The following is a 17,177-nucleotide window of genomic DNA, read 5'->3' as shown; positions in this document are numbered from 1 at the left end:
ACGGTGAGTATAACTTCTTTTGTTATTTTGGACCATTTACTGCTGCTACCTGAGCCTTTATTCAACTCAGGTAACTACTCTAATGTAATCATTATGAACCCATTTAACATGGGAAAACTTTAATAATTACAAACGTCAAGAGAATGGTAGTTGTACTCACGGTGCCAGCTTTCACTCTGGTGCTGCCTGGGCTGTGCAGTAATAGAGGATAAACCCGTTCTTCCCACAGGGCACACTCAGACTTTGGGGCTCTCTGTCTGGTAGTAGTGGAGGTGTCCTAGGTGAAAGTGGTTTTGTGGGTGCAAGGTATGGGTCTCACAGATGGGCTGGTAATGCATTGTATTAGTGATGTGCAATGGCCAGGATACGGGTGCTTAAAGTTCTGTATTTGTTCGTGGCGCCAATTGCAGTGTGCACGGGGTAGTATCCCAAGGCCCTTCCAAAATGTTATAACGCACGTCCCAGACTAGGAATGCCAGAGTCGTGTAATGGCCTATAATGTCTCTGTAGGATAGTGATAAATGTGTCAACGGTGTCTTCTACCTAGGTATGGCTGGACTCCTGGCTCACTTGCAATAAATTTGAGTGTAGTGATAGTAGGAGTAATAGAGGAATTTTGCAGCAGAATAATTGATGTCCAGACCTTTAGATGAAGTTCAAACGTTTCTTTACTGAAGATAACTTGTGTCCAAGCAGTATACAGCTTTTGGTCTCTGGTCCCAGCAGGTTTTGGCAATGATAGGCAGGAATAAATACTTCTGCTTTAAATGTGGGGAGCTTGCAGGATAAGTCGTCTGCTTGGTAGCTCTGTAATTGTGGCAGGAATTAATCTTCTGCACTTTTCTATAACTTCTGCTTTATGGGGACAGACTAGCTGAGGAGGAATGGCTTCTCCTAGGTCTCTGGACTTAACTCACAGATAGATAATCAGGGGATGCTTTTTTCCTGGAACTCTGGAGGTTGTCTGCAGTTTTCTTCATCCAGCTGAGGCTGAAGGTGCTCAGACTGGGTATATGATCAAGTCTCAGCCGAGACAAGATCTTTGCTGTATTCCCTATGCAGGGGAACTTCTTATACACACACCCTACCCCTAGCTTCCTTCTCCACCCATGCTGCAGGATGTGGGAACAGCCCACTTCACTCACAGAGGGGAAGCTAAGCTAGAATAATCCATTCCAGCCTAGATACACTAAACTGGGACTAGTACCTTGCCAATGAAGTTGCTGCCACCTGCTGGAGAACCTGGAAAATTACAGAACAATGGCATTTAACATGGTTTTATATGCACATTTCTGAAGACATAATATAAATTACATCAGATGACAATATGAAGGCTCTTAAAAGATGTAGCGGGGTAGCGGGGTAGAGGCGTGTAGTAACACAACTCTGGGGTGTTACAGATGCAAGCATAGTAGTGGTACAATAAGAAGGCAGATTTTTACCCCAACAAGTGCACTATACTTTAATGAAGCAGTTTTGCAGGTGGTTCCCACAGGCAGTGAATATGTGAAGCACGGTCTTTAAAGTTACCATGTGCAGTTTCTTAAGACTATGTATAGGAGGTAGTGTGTTAGAAGGCATATCAGCAGTTTTGTACCTATGAAACTGCTGACCTGTTACATGTGCACTTGGCAGCTGAACGCATATGTCTTGGTCCAATGTTCATATGTGCCCGCATCGCACATCGCTGCGAAACATAATATTTTGGGTACGGATGCAGACCTATGCAACTTGAATGGGTCCGCAATCTGTCTGCAATGCAAAAATAATATCATGTTCTTTTTTTTGTGGTGCGGAGGCACGGACTAAAATGCCACGGAAGCACTCCGTAGTGCTTCTGTGGCCTACCACTCCATGCCTCTGCTCCGTATCTCTGTATCAAGTGAATGGATGTTTGCAGGCCACAATATGGGCACAGCACATGTGCATGAGCCTTTAATTGGTATCTCCACATTATAGCAGAGTCTCTAAATAGGTGCTCATGGTGTTCTTTTAGTATGGTGGGGAGCTTGTTACATCCCACCACATGCAGGGAAGTCTGTAGCTAAAGTGTAGACATTCACCTTCTCTGACAGAATCCTTTGCATTCCCACATGTAGAACTGTTACACTCTCTATAGAATACAGTAACTTTACTTGGAGGGTTGGCACTTATGTTGTCCCTTTAGCCCAACAATGCTCCTTCGTTGTTTACACATCCGCAGCTCATAGTATACTGACTGTAGAAGTATTAGGGTAGGGTTTAGTATGAGGGTTAGGGCACAAGGAGAGAAAAGGGAAGGACCTTCTTTCATCTGCTCCATTTACTGACTCCAGGGGGAGGACCCCCTTTTACCCACTCCATTTTAGACTCAACCATATACTGACTACATCAGACAGACCTTATTTCCTGCAGAGGAAGGGGTGGTGCCAGTCAACCTAGTAACAGTCGCTAGGGGCCCCACTGCTCTCTCAATATACAGTCTATGACAGAGTGCTTAAAATACAGGGTGGCCCATGAAAAAGTAGCCCCCCTCCAGTGATAGTATGACAAGATGAAAAAGCAAGTAAATACAGTGGGATGCAAAAGTTTGGGCAACCTTGTAAGTCGTCATGATTTTCCTGTATAAATCGTTGGTTGTTATGATAAAAAATGTCAGTTAAATATATCATATAGGAGACACACACAGTGATATTTGAGAAGTGAAATGAAGTTTATTGGATTTACAGAAAGTGTGCTATAATTGCTTAAACAAAATTAGGCAGGTGCATAAATTTGGGCACCACAAAAAAGAAATGAAATCAATATTTAATAGATCCTCCTTTTGCAGAAATTACAGCCTCTAAACGCTTCCTGTAGGTTCCAATGAGAGTCTGGATTCTGGTTGAAGGCATTTTGGACCATTCTTCTTTACAAAAAATCTTTAGTTCATTCAGGTTTTCAATTATACCACAGATTTTCAATTATATTCAGGCCTGAGGACTGAAATGGCCATTCCAGAACGTTGTACTTGTTCCTCTGCATAAATGCCATAGTGGATTTTGAGCAGTGTTTAGGGGCGTTGTCTTGTTGAAAGATCCAGCCCCGGCGCAGCTTCAGCTTTGTCACTGATTCCTGGACATTGGTCTCCAGAATCTGCTGATACTGAGTGGAATCCATGCGTCCCTCAACTTTGACAATATTCCCAGTCCCTGCACTGGCCACACAGTCCCACAGCATGATGGAACCACCACCATATTTTACTGTAGGTAGCAGGTGATTTTCTTGGAATGCTGTTTTCTTTTTCCTCCATGCATAACGCCCCTTGTTATGACCAAATAACTAAATTTTAGATTCATCAGTCCACAGCACCTTATTCCAAAATGAAGCTGGCTTGTCCAAATGTGCTTTAGCCCACCTCAAGCGGCACTTTTTGTGCTGTGGGCGGAGAATAGTCTTCATCTGCATCACTCTCGCATACAGCATCTCCTTGTGTAAAGTGCGCCAAATGGTTGAACGATGCACAGTGACTCCATCTGCAGCAAGATGATGTTGTAGGTCTTTGGTGCTGGTCTGTGGGTTGACTCTGACTGTTCTCCCCATTCGTCGCTTCTGTCTATTCAAGATTTTTCTTGGTCTGCCACTTCGAGCCTTAACTTGAACTGAGCCTGTGGTCTTCCATTTCCTCAATATGTTCCTAACTGTGGAAACAGACAGCTGAAATCTCTGAGACAGCTTTCTGTATCCATCCCCTAAACCATGATGGTGAACAAGCTTTGTCTTCAGGTCATTTGAGAGTTATTTTGAAACCCCCATGTTGCTACTCTTCAGAGAAAATTAAAAGAGGAGGGAAACTTACAAGTGACCCCCTTAAATACTCTTTCTCATAATTGGACTCACCTGTGTATGTAGGTCAGGGGTCACTGAGCTTACCAAGCCAATTTGAGTTCCAATAATTAGTTCTAAAGGTTTTGGAATCAATAAAATGACAACAGTGCCCAAATTTATGCACCTGCCTAATTTTGTTTAAACAATTATAGCACGCTTTCTGTAAATCCAATAAACTTCATTTCACTTCTCAAATATCACTGTGTGTGTCTCCTATATGATATATTTAACTGACATTTTTTATCGTAACAACCAACGATTTATACAGGAAAATCATGACGATTAGCAAGGTTGCCCAAACTTTCGCATCCCACTGTAGATTATTATAATACTATCCAGACTCTGAATACAATATTTAGTTTGTGGTTTTATTCTTGGGTACTTGTCGCCAATGCAGATTCTTAATCGATCTGCTTAGTAGATAACCTTCCCACTTTTATCAAACTAAAAAAATGAAAGCTGAGTTCTGATTTATTGCTATGCGGAAGCGGATGATGAATGCCATACAAATCCAGGCACATTTAAGGGAGGTGAGAGGTACCCAAGTGTCACGTCAGACCATTCAAAATTGTTTATATCTCCAATGCACGCTAGATGACCTCCAAGGGTAGCAGGCTTAATCTTGCATGGGCCAGGGAGCATCTATGCTGGATGAGGGATTAGTGGGCCTCAGTGCTGTTCACTGATGGAAGTCGATTCACACTGAGCAGAAATGATGGCCGCCAACAATGTTGGAGACGTCAAGGAGAGCTCTGTGCATCAACCACTGTTTGCCTTTGGTGGTGGTGGTGTTACAATGTGTGCAGGTGTGTCTAGTCAATGCAGAACTGCTACTTTAATAACATCATTATTCAGGGGCATAGCTAAAGGCTAATGGGCCCTGGTACAAGAGTTCAGACCTCCATACCCCCATATCAGGCCTCAGACCAGACCTCCAGACCCCCATTAGACCTCAGACCAGAGCCCCCATCAAACCTCCAGACCCCCACTAGACGTTCAAACCCCCATATCTGACCCCTATTAGGCCTCTAGACCCCCATTAGACCTCCAGACCCCCAAGCAGACCCCCATTAGACCTACAGACCCCAATCAGACCCCCATTAGACCTCCAGACCCCCAATCAGACCTCCAGATCCCAAATCAGACCCCTATTAGACCTCCAGACTCCCAATTAGATCCCCATTAGACCTCCAGACTCCCAATTAGATCCCCATTAGACCTCCAGACCCCAATCAGATCCCCATTAGACCTCCAGACCCCCGATCAGACCCACATTAGACCTCTCCAGACCCCCAGTCAGACCTTTAGGCCCCATTAGACCACCAGACCCCAATCAGATCCCCATTAGACCTCCATACGCCCAATCAGACCTCCAGATCCCAAATCAGACCCCTATTAGACCTCCAGACTCCCAATTAGATCCCCATTAGACCTCCAGACTCCCAATTAGATCCCCATTAGACCTCCAGACCCCAATCAGATCCCCATTATACCCCCCATTAGACCTCCAGACCCCCGATCAGACCCACATTAGACCTCTCCAGACCCCCAGTCAGACCTTTAGGCCCCATTAGACCACCAGACCCCAATCAGATCCCCATTAGACCTCCATACGCCCAATCATTCCCCCCCATTAGACCTTTAGACCCGCAATCATACCCACATTAGACCTCTCCAGACCCCCAGTCAGACCTTTAGGCCCATTAGACCTCTCAATCCCCCATATCAGACTGTAAAATATATAAATTAACTTACCTCTCCTGCCGCCATTCTCCCGGACCTGGCTCTCTTCTCTTCTTAGGGCCCGCGCTGCACTCACCTGACTTCCTGCAGCATCAGGTCAGAGTGCACTTTGTACATTCTTTCCCCCCCTACTGCATACTAGTGAGTGCTTTCATTATGGAAGCGCTCACTAGTAGTCTCTTTATAAGATGCACTGCATCAGACGTATGCTTTTGGCTTACATTGTAGTTGAATAGCATTACATTGTAAGCTTGGTTTGCTGTTATCCTATGGAGCCTCGCCACCTGCAGCCCTCCATAGGAACTACAGCTGTGATAGAGACCCAGCAAATCAAAATAATGGAATAGCTTCCATGATCGCTGCATGGGGGAGCCATTTCTGGCGAGGAAACACGCACTACCAGGTTTTAAGCATTTAGATGCCATGGTCACATTTGACCACAACATCTAAAAGGTTAAACGGCTGCGTTCTGCGTTATTGCCAATCATAGACATTAGCCCCGGGCCTCTGATGTTTGAAACAGCAAAGACCAGGTGGCAAAGGCACCCACTGTGCTTGCGAGCAGGTGCTAAATTTAAATCCCCTCCTTTTCCTGTATATCTACGGCTCTGGGACTCAAGGAATTAAAGCGGTTGTGACATAAACTGCTTTTTACTGTAAATGTTATTTTTATCAAGTACTCTAGCTCCCAATCCTCCTTGGATTTTCTATTTTTCCATTTTTTGTTCAAAGTTACCTCACTTTCAGTCTTCTCTTATCCCCCCCATGCTTGAATCCTACTTTCTGGTTTGTCATGTGACTGCTGTCCCATCATACCTTAGGGCCTGGTACGCGAATATTCAGAATAAAGCCTTATTCACAGTCAGTGATTTCCATCAGTGATTATGAGCCCAGACCAGGATTGGAGCCTCCACAGACATAAGGGCTCATGCACACGAGCATAATGGCTCAGTGCCCGTGCTGCGGACCACTTATTTGTGCAGATCGGATGTGAACAAAAAATACGCTTGTGTCCATGAGCCCTTACGGATAGGGGTGGATCATTTCTCAGCAAACCTATCCACATTTCCAGCAGGGGCAACAGCACACAGACTTCAGTTGTAATAAATCGTCTTATTCACCAGCACATAGTAGAAGGCAGCTACGTGGTAAGCTGATTATTTCAGAACTGAAGTCTGTGGGCGCTGTTGCCTCTGCTGGAAGCTTAACCAGGTCATCAATATAAGATCGGCGGGGTCCGACTCCTGGCACAGCCACCTGTCACCCCCATCCATTGGTACAGTAGTGGCGTATATAGAGAAGTAAGGGCCCGACAGCAAGGATAACACCAGGCCCCCCACACAGGACAGAAGGGTTTCCGCCTAAACCCTTTCAGTGGCCCTTGGGACATTTTTTCCACTGCCTCAGGCATCCTCAAACTGCGGCCCTCCAGCTGTTGCAAAACTACAACTCCCAGCAGGCCCAAACAGCCTACAGGTATCAGCCTACGGCAGGGCATTGTGGGAGTTGAAGTTTTACAACAGCTGGAGGGCCGCAGGTTGGGTATGCCTGCTTTAGAGGGTAGAGTCCTGACCCTCAGTAGAAGAGGAGATGATCCCAACTAAGACTGGGCCCCCTCTTGCTCTGGCCCCCATAGCAGTCGCCTGGTCTTCCGCTATGGTAGTTACGCCCCCTGGTGTACAGGCCAGGGCTGGTTACTGCAGCGCTGCTTCCGTCCTGTGGTGAGGTACAGCGGGTTCTGCAGCGCATGCAGAGCGTTTCTTTCTGCCCAAATTTCTGCCCCCTGACAAAGCCTTGCTCAGGATAGGTTTTCCAGTCCATGTTTCTAACAAATGAAATAAAAGCTCTGTCTGTACTCTGTCTATTTTCGGTAAGGGTACAGCCACAAAGTCAGGTTTCTGATGCAGTTTTGGAAGGCAAAATCAGAAGTGAATTAAAAAAAAAGTATTTTTTACTTTCTCTCCTTTTATGAGGCTCTATGAAAACTGCTTCAGGAAACCTGACCAAGTGACCTCACCCTAAGAAAGGCTTACAGCTATGACAGGTACTGTAAATACCGCATATGACTAGTGGTTCCTAGGGGCCACTGAGGTGTTACTACTGTGTGTAAACCCTCATTCATGAGAGTTAGGTTAGTAGGGGTTAGTAACTCGCGTCCAGTCAGGCGGAGGGCGCTGAGGAGAACGATGCTCCTGACCGGGGCTCAGCAGCCGCTCCTGCATTCCCGCGCTCTGATTGGCTGACGCTCTGACTGAATGTGTATACAAGGCGGCAGTGGAGGCAGTCAGCTGCCGGCGCTCCAGTCTGCACAGCTCCAGGTACTGTGCGCTGGAAACTTCCTGAGGGGGTTAATGTGGACGGAGAGCTCATGGAATGAGGGAAGACCAGGGAGGAAAGTGAGCGGACATTATGTACAGTCACACTGGTGTCTTCTCCTGGGTCCACGGAAGGATGAGGACTGCTGTGAGCCTGTGGTAACATGCATTTGGGACTCTTTTCTGCACCCGCACTGCAATGGTAAGACCTGCTGCGTCCATGTCCTGTGCTGGTCACTGCTGATGCGGGGTTCAGGGCTGTGCCAGGCACTCTTCTGTAAGTGCACTTCTCAGAGGGACATCAGCGCGCCAAGACATGACAGTGAGGAATGGCCACCTGTCTAGGGCGGTATGCTGGCGTCTGCTGTGTGGATAAGGAGTCTTCTCCGCTGTGTAAACTCCTGTGCTAAGGGTCTTCACACACTAAAAATGCCCTCCATTCGTCTGAGTGAGGTATGCAGCAATCCATGTGCTTGCTGCCGAAACAGCCCCATTCAGATGAAGGGAACAGATTTTCTGTCGCAGAAATTTCTGCAACAAAATCTGCAAGGTGTGAAGGCATTCCTAAGGGTTCTAGAACCGCACGTGTCACCCAGTCTGTAAGTGCACGGGATATCTTTTTTGGTGTTTGTAGTGTGATCTATCTATCTTCTATCTATCTATCTATCTATCTATCTATCTATCTATCTATCTATCTATCTATCTATCTATCTATCTATCTTCTATCATCTATTATCTATCTACCTATCTATCTTAGTATCTATCTATCTATCTATCTATCTATCTATCTATCTATCTCCTATCTATCTATATCCTATCTATCTATCTATCTATCTATCTATCTATCTATCTATCTATCTATCTATCTATCTATCTATCTCTAGCTCTATCTCTATCTCCAGCACTACTTGTTGCTAGCAGAGAGGTGCATCCTTAGACCACATGTAATATATCTATAAAGCTCCCCACACATAACTTTTTACTGGTATTTTATATTTTTTATTTTGTTTTGGTGATGTAATAACAGCATGCGTTTTTTAGGCTACTTTCACACTAGCGTTTTTGCTGGATCCGGCAGGATTCAGCAAAAATGCTTCCATTACTGATAATACAACCGTCTGCATCCGTTATGAAAGGATCCGGTTGTATGATCTTTAACATAGCCAAGACAAATCCATCATGAACTCCACTGAAAGTCAATGGAGAACAGATCCGTTTTCTATTGTCAGATTGTGTCAGATAAAACGGATCCGTCCCCATTGACTTGCATTGTGGGTCATGCCAGATCCGTCTTGCTCCACATCTCAGGACGGAAAGCAAACCGCACGCTGCGGTTTGTTCTCCTGTATGAGAACAGAATGCATTTTGGAGCATTCTGTTCTGTTCAGTTACATTTTGTCCCCATTGACAATGAATGGGGACAAAACGTAAGCGTTTTTTTTCCGATATTGAGCCCCTATGACGGATCTCAATACCGGAAAATATTAACGCTAGTGTGAAGGTAGCCTTAGGGCACATTGATGTTTTCTCAGCAGTTTAGTGGCAGTGTGTCTTACCACTAGCGTGTTCTTCCCTATAAAGAAGATGTCGTAACGCCTAGAAGTACAGGATACTGCGTTTTTTAAAAGAAGCAAAAAAGCCAAACCATGTCGCCTAATAAACAACCCCCATTCCTGTGCGCCCTGCGTTCTCTATTTCCCATAGACCTCAGCTAACATCTGGAGGGGTATTCCCGGCTGGTACATTGATGGTGTATTGCTAAGGTATGCCATCAGTGACAGATTGGTGCAGGTCCTATAGGACTCGCTCCTGTCTGCAGAATTGGACCCACGAAGAGAACAGAGAGCAGCTACACCTGCGCAGCCCCCCTCCGTTCACAGCTATGGTAGATCCAGTAATAACAGAGCGAGCGCTTGCTCGGCTATTTCCTATAGCGGCGAATGGAGAGGTGGCCTCGCTTGCTTGGTGCACTCTCCGTTTACCACTATGGGACCTCTGGAGGCTAATTTCAGATATCATGTAGCAATAAATGCAGAGCATGTTGTGAATGCTTGGCGCACTCTCCTTCACTTCGGGGGTCTCGTTCTTCTGATTAGTGCCTGTCCCACCTCTGACAATGATGGTATGTCCTAGCAATGTGCCATCAATGACCAGATGGGAAAACCCCTTTATAATGCAGAAAACCACAGCTAAAAATCTATGTGTGAAAGCGCCCTTAGGGCCCATGCCCACGACCATATGTGTTTTGCGGTCCTCAAAAAAGGGATCCGCTAAAAATTCGGGTGACATCCGTGTGCATTCCGTATTTTGCGGAACAGAACAGCTGGCCCCTAATAGAACAGTCCTAACCTTGTCCGTAATGTGGTCAATAATATGGCACGTTCTGTTTTTTTGTGGAATAGAAATACGGACATACGGAAACCGAATGCACACAAATGGAAACGGAAAGAAAATACGTTTGTGTGCATGAGCCCTAAAGTGATGACTGTTTGAGGAGTAGTATGACAGCAGCGAACGCTCACAGTGCTAATCCACGCTAGTCGCCTGCTCGTTCCCAGTGTACTTTACATCAAGCCCATATATCATTACATGAGTACTGGCTTATGGCATTTCTAATACTTCCTCCGTCTCTGAGCCCCAGGAGCACCACGTCTGAGGGGCCCTTTATCTCACATGCTAGTGTTTCATTTCATGTCAGGTTTAATTTATTACTTAGGAACCGAACCTGAAACTCATCATTTAGATAATTACTCAGTGGGATAACTGTTTATGGAGGTGCGTCATAATTGGAAAACGCACTGTCTTTGTATATTCACCTGTTATATTCCGATTTAAGTAGCATATAATGATTCCTGTGTAAAGATAATATAACTAGACATATTTTCGATTCCGGATCTCAGAAATGGTTACATTTGTTAGAAGTGAGTCATCTTAGAGATTCTGAACATAAAAGAAAGTTCTGCTTTTTTTTTATCACTGATTTATATTTGGCACTCAGTATGATATTATATTGTATTATCAAATATGCCGCTGACTGAGAGTCCTGGCGATAAAGAGGACCTGTTACTAGTAGGGATCGACCAATATTAATTTTTTTAGAGCTGATACCGATACCGATAACCTGTGAACTTTCAGCCTGATAGCCGATAATGATAGAAAAAAAAAATCCTACACAAATCTGCTGTTAAATGAAGAGATGACATTATATATATATATATATATATATATATATATATATGTGTATATATAGGATTAACTATTTATACTTAATATTTTGGTGTTCTTTTTACTTTTTGTTTATTTATTTTATTTAATAACTATTTCCCCCTTAGGGGAAGAACCGGGGATCTTTTGATCCCTTGTCCTATTCACCCTAATAGAGCTTACCATAGAGGGCTTCAGTAGCGTCCTGGCTGCCATGGTAACCGATCGCAGACCCAGGCTTACACTGCTCATTCTACCAATGAAGAGGAGGGGAGGGGACCCTGTGGCCACTGCCACTAATGTTTTTAATACTGGGCGGGTGGGGGTTTGGGTGGCGCACTGCGCCTCCAATGTTTTTAATACTAGGGGGTGGGGGGAAAGGGCGCACTGCGCCACCAATGTTTTTAATACTGGGGTTAGTTGGGGGGAAGGGAGCATTGCATCACCAATGAAGATAATTCGCCCATTAATTCAAATACAGCCGCACCCGACCTCTATTAGAGGTAGCTGCAATCCGCGGCAGTTAACCCCTCAGGTAGAGGGGGGTTAACTGCCGCGGATCGCAGCTACCTCTCATAGAGGTCGGGTGCGGATGTATGATTCACCTGTCTACTGTATTTGAATTAATAACTGAGTTAACTTCATTGGTGGCGCAGTTGTCACAGCCCCTCCCCTCCTCTCCTCCTCTCATTGGTGGCAGCGGCAGCAGCGACACAGGGGGGAGGGAGAGACTGCTTCCTTCTCCTCTTTGCTGCTGAGGGATCATGGATCGTGCTGACAGCAGCACGATCCATGTTCGCTATTCGTTATCGGCATATTGGCAAGGTTAGATGCTGATACCGATAACTTTAAAATGCTGACTATCGGCTGATAATATCCGTAAATCCGATAATCGGTCAATCCCTACCTGTTACCACTCCTGACATGTCCATTCTTCTTCTATTCTTGCTAGAAGTTTATGGATAAAGGTACAGATGGGTGTTACCAGATGAGGGTGTCTCCCTGCTCAGTCTGTCATTGTCCATTCATTGCTGCCAGTGGCAGACTGTGCAGGGACACACCCTCAACTGGTACCGTCCATCTGTACTTTTAGCCATAAAATTCTAGCAAGAGTCAGGGAAGAACGACAGTACATAGAGTCATTAGAAATGATTCTCCAGAATTGTAATTGCTTAGAGGAAGCTCCTAAAACAGACAAGAGATTTGTCAGCAAAAGCGGCTTCTTAAAGGGCTATTATGGTTTTAGCAAAAGACACTTTTGTAGAATCAATTTCTTAGTTTTCAGGATCTCTGTTTGCTGTAGTGCAATGGGAAGTTTTATTTTATACATCAAGGGGTTGTGAATCTGTCCTGGCCATGTGATGGGCACACAGTACAGTTTTCGGAGCTGTGTCGTGTAAAGAACCCCGCACCTGCGTGTCTATCACTTGACCAGGACTGCTTTCCATACTTTGGTATTAAAATGAAGTACATGAAGATTCCTATTAAAGCTAGGACTGTATGAAGACTTTTTAGCATGGCTTTTACATTTTAACTATTGACCCCTAATCTGGGAGCTCTAAAACCGGGAGATGCACACTTCCCAGCCCTGGCCGCATTCCCCTGGCTGAGATCCAGGAAGGATGGCTGTACTAGGCCTAACCTGTACAAGGCTTACAAGCCGATTACTAGTATATTCCATTGCAGGCCTGTAGGTGGCAGCACTGCATTGGAATATACCAAATTCAGTATTTTATAATGGATAGATATGCAATAATATGAGTAGAATACAAGATGCAATCTATTGATTGCATGTTATAGTCACATCGGGTGACTTAAAAAAAGTAAAACAAAAATGAAAAAGTTTTCCTTAGAATAAAAGAAAATAAATACATAACCAATAATAAAACTAAACATCATGGGCATCACTGCATTCCAAAATGCCCGTACTATTAAAATATAAAAATATTTATGCCATATGGTGAATGGCACAATGGAAAAAAAATGTAATGACCAATTCACCATTTTTTGTCACTTCACCTCCCAAACAAATTGAATAAAAAGTGATCAAAAAGTTGTACACGCTACAAAATTGTATTAATAAAAACTACAGATCATCCCACAAATAATGAGTTCTCACTGCTCCGTAAACATAACTATAAAAAGTTATGGGGGGGGTCCAATGTTTCTTTGTAATCGCACTGACCTAGAGAAGGAAGGTAACAGGTTATTTTTGCCGTATAGGGAATGCCGTAAAGAGAAAACCCACAAAACTGTTTTCCACTATATTGTATGCAATAGTAAATGGTACCATTAGTACAACTTCACCTGCAAAACATAAACCTTTATACAGCTATGTGAATGGAAAAGTAAAAAAGTTATGGCTCTGGGAAGTCAGGGAGTACAAAATGAAAACTGAAAATCGTAGGGTGCTGAAGGGGTTAAATAGCTGTGGATGATTAGAAAAATATGCCTTCTTTTTTCCACAAACAGAGCCGTACTTGACCACAGGTTGTATCTACAGTAGTATTGTAGCTCAGCTCTGTTCACTTTAAATGCTGGAGCTACAGACTGGGGCAGATTTATCAAAACTGGTGCAAAGGACAGGATTGGCACAGTTGTCCATAGCAATGAATCAGATTCCACCTTTCATTTTTCAGAGTTCCTTTGGAAAATGAAAAATGCTGTACGCACACGGCCTTTGTCCGTGATTTGAGGATCCACAATATGTGGACCGCATTCAGAGCATCTGTTTTTTGATCCATTGAAAGTAAGTCACCAGTGAACACCAGGTATGCAGTACTGCCCATGGTGGTGAAGTGTTTCCGGACAATGCTGACAGATTACCTCAAATAAAAAATCCTGCAGTAATTACCCAGTAGATCCAGTGCCTCTATGCATCTATGTCTATGTCACTTACCTGGCAAGGGAGATTCCATGATCACTAAGATGGTTCTCACTGAGGTGGTTATGGGACTAAGGTAGCTTCCTCTTCTTGTGGCTTAGATCATGTAGATTGATAGATTGCCACCCGTAGATGACCTCTGGGTCGGAGTCATGAGCCAGGATGTTTGGACACCTGAGGTGCAGAAGTGGCCCAGGCGTGGTGACCCTGGGGTTCCTGAACTCGCTAGGGGTGATGAGTGGTGGCACATTTGCTCGCACTTTACTTTCACACATTTGAGCGCACTCAACTCTATCTTTGCCGCCTTTATGGTCTGGCAGAAGAAGAGGAATTTGTATAATTCTGGTGGAATGTCCAGGCCATAACTGGCACACATTCACTTATTTATTTTTTATGTTCACTATGTGTTTACTTTCCATGTTTGGTTTGTCCCTAGGTCTGGGTGTGTGTGGCCATCTGGTTCCTCACCCTCCCTGAAAACACCTTGGCCTCTCCCTTTGGGGAGAGGTCAGACCTCAAACTTTGGCCAACTAGGTGGAAGCCAGAGCATTGGTTGGCGCTTCCTCGGCTTCTGCTGAGAGATGACCACTACTCCCAGAACCTTGCAGGTGTCTTCTGGCCAGGAGGGCCTGGGATTGGTTTATGGAGGCCCTTCTCTTATGGAGAGGGCCTAAGATAGACTGCGATCTAGTACACGTTTTTTTGCAAGGGTGTAGAAAGCACGTACCTTGGGCTTAAAAAAAAAAAATAATACATACATAGAGATCATTGTTAGTAACCTGGCAATAGAGGCTACTAGGTAGTATTGCAAGGAAAGATATGTCTACCGAGTTCAAGTGGGATCTCAGTCCATATTACCTGTGTGCACAGTTCCCTCTTGGCTCACATGTGTATACGTAGAAGAAAACATTACAGTGCTCCTTCAAAGAAATGTCAAACTTTTATTCCAAAATTTCAGGTAAAATCATATTACAGGATATTATGTATGTGGTCGACTCGTTACGACCTGTTAAGGTTGTTTTTGAAACGCATAGCATGGATGGACCACGTACATAATATCCTGTGAACCATGACAGGTTTTGTCATATAGTTGAGTGCTGGATGGTATACTACTGTGTATACACTATGCAGAGTAAATCTATGGACACATGCTCTGCCGCAATCACAGTTTCCAATAGACATGTTCAGTCACCATCATTTTATGTTTAGCTGCTTTACTGTTCAGAATGGAAACTAAAGGTAAAATATATAAAACATATCTTATATCCAGAGTGAAGTAGAAAGCCAGATCTTCTCTAGATGCGGAATGACGTTTGGCCTGTAATGTATACTACATCGATTTTCCTTCAAAGTCCTTCAAACTGCATGAAGAAAACCAGATTCACAGCTACATTTCCTATCAATAGAGTCTAAATGGTGCTTCCTGTTTAGTGGGTTGGTACTGCTGTAATGATGTCCAGCCATATTGTGTCATCACTGGAGAGGTGATCAGTTTTCCTGCTCGTTATTACATTCCCCATACTTCCTACGTCTCATTATGCTGTGCAGTTTGTATTGCGAAATGATTTTATTGTCTTCTATATGAAACCAGTGAGGATAAATATGAAATTAAACATTACAGTCCACCTCCAGTGTACCACAGGGTAACCGAATATTGATGGACGTGCACAGATATAACTACTACCAACTGGTAGCACTAAAAATCATATTAAGGGCTTGTTCAGATGAGTAATGGCATGTCTGAATGCTGTCCAAGTGTAGAACAGACAGCACCCAGCATGAACATTCCCTCTTTATAGTAAAGGTTAGGGTTGAGCGAATTGAAATATATAAAGTGGACTTTGAATCGGATTTGAGGAAAAATTTGATTCGCCGCTTTTCCCTGCAACGGCGGTAAAAAAAAACATACTCACCTCATCCATTTGAGCGCGAAGAGGCCACTGCAGCCATTTTCATCGAGATCCTGCACAAAACCTTGTGCACAGTGACGTATGATGTCAGTCGGCCAGTGTGATATCACGCACTACGCAATATTTAGCGCGGTGCCTTCAATCAAGATGGCCACGGCAGCCTCTTTGCACTCAACTGGATAAGGTGAGTATTATTGTATTATTTATTTATTTTTACCGGATTATTCCCTGAAAGCCCTTACTTTTAGGCTACATGCACACGAAGATTGTTTGTTTCCATGTCCGTTCTGTGTTTTTTTTTTGCGGATAGGATGCGGACCCATTCATTTCAATGGAACTAAAAAATACAGACAGCACACGTTTGCCGTCCGCATCAGTATGTCCGTTCCGTAGCCCCGCAAAAAAATAGAACATGTCCTATTCTTGTCCGTTTTAGGCATTGTTACAATGGATCTGCAAAAAAAAAAATGGCATCCGTTTCTTTTTGCGGATCTGCAATTTGCGGACCGCAAAATGCATACGGTCCTGTGCATGTAGCCTTATTATAATTACCAAGTAATTCATCATGAAGCGAATTGCTTTGTAAAATTCGGCAAAGCAGCCAAATCGAATTTTTCTAAACTAGTCAAGCGCCCATTCACGTGTGTGATTTTCCACCTGGACCATTGGTTTGGGCAGAGAAAGTCACAGCAGCAACATTTAGGTACAAATTTCCCCTGAGAATCTCCCATTCATGTGAATTGGAACATGAGAAAAATGGACACAATATGTAAGGCATCCGTGAGGTGTCCGTTCACTACACAGATGAGCTCCACATCACACGTCTGAAACAGGACTAAGTTTGCCTGCACACAATGTAGATTATGTGTGGGTTTTTTAGCGCATTTTTGTGCAGAAAAACCTCAGCATAATATAGTGCCACAGAAGTGTATGAGGGTAGACAAATCTCTTGTAAGCTTTCTTTTTTCTTAGCTGCGGATATCACCCTTTTCAATGGAAGAGTGAGATCTAATGGAAATTTGCATGCACAAAATTGCGGCTTTTGGTGCAGAAATGCATGGAAATTCCTACAGATTTTCTGCACGTGTAAAGGCACCTTAAGGTCCCTTATGTATTTTTTATGTGGCTTGTAAAAAAACACTGAATTTCATACAAGTGTTTAGTGTTGTTTTCATTCATTTTTAAATGCTTTTCTTATAATGTCTTTTTCCACACCTGTAGAGAAAACTATGAAAAAACATCCAGAGCCTGCTGTGTTTGCAAAAAAGGCTACCG

General features: G+C 43.9%; 1 protein-coding gene across 1 annotated transcript in view; it reads left to right on the top strand.

Moving 5' to 3' along the window:
* The first annotated feature begins 7,887 nt into the window (after positions 1-7,887).
* HTR4 (5-hydroxytryptamine receptor 4) overlaps positions 7,888-17,177 on the top strand; it is a 576,608-nt gene continuing 567,318 nt past the window's right edge. Inside the window, exon 1 of the mRNA XM_044277452.1 lies at positions 7,888-8,106. The gene's annotated coding sequence lies outside the window, so the exon portion shown is untranslated. The remainder of the gene's footprint in view (positions 8,107-17,177) is intronic.

This window comes from Bufo gargarizans, chromosome 2 (genome assembly GCF_014858855.1).
Source record: "Bufo gargarizans isolate SCDJY-AF-19 chromosome 2, ASM1485885v1, whole genome shotgun sequence".
Lineage (NCBI taxonomy): Eukaryota > Metazoa > Chordata > Amphibia > Anura > Bufonidae > Bufo > Bufo gargarizans.
The sequence above is the reverse complement of the archived record's forward strand: the minus strand, read 5'-3'. Positions and strand labels throughout refer to the sequence as shown.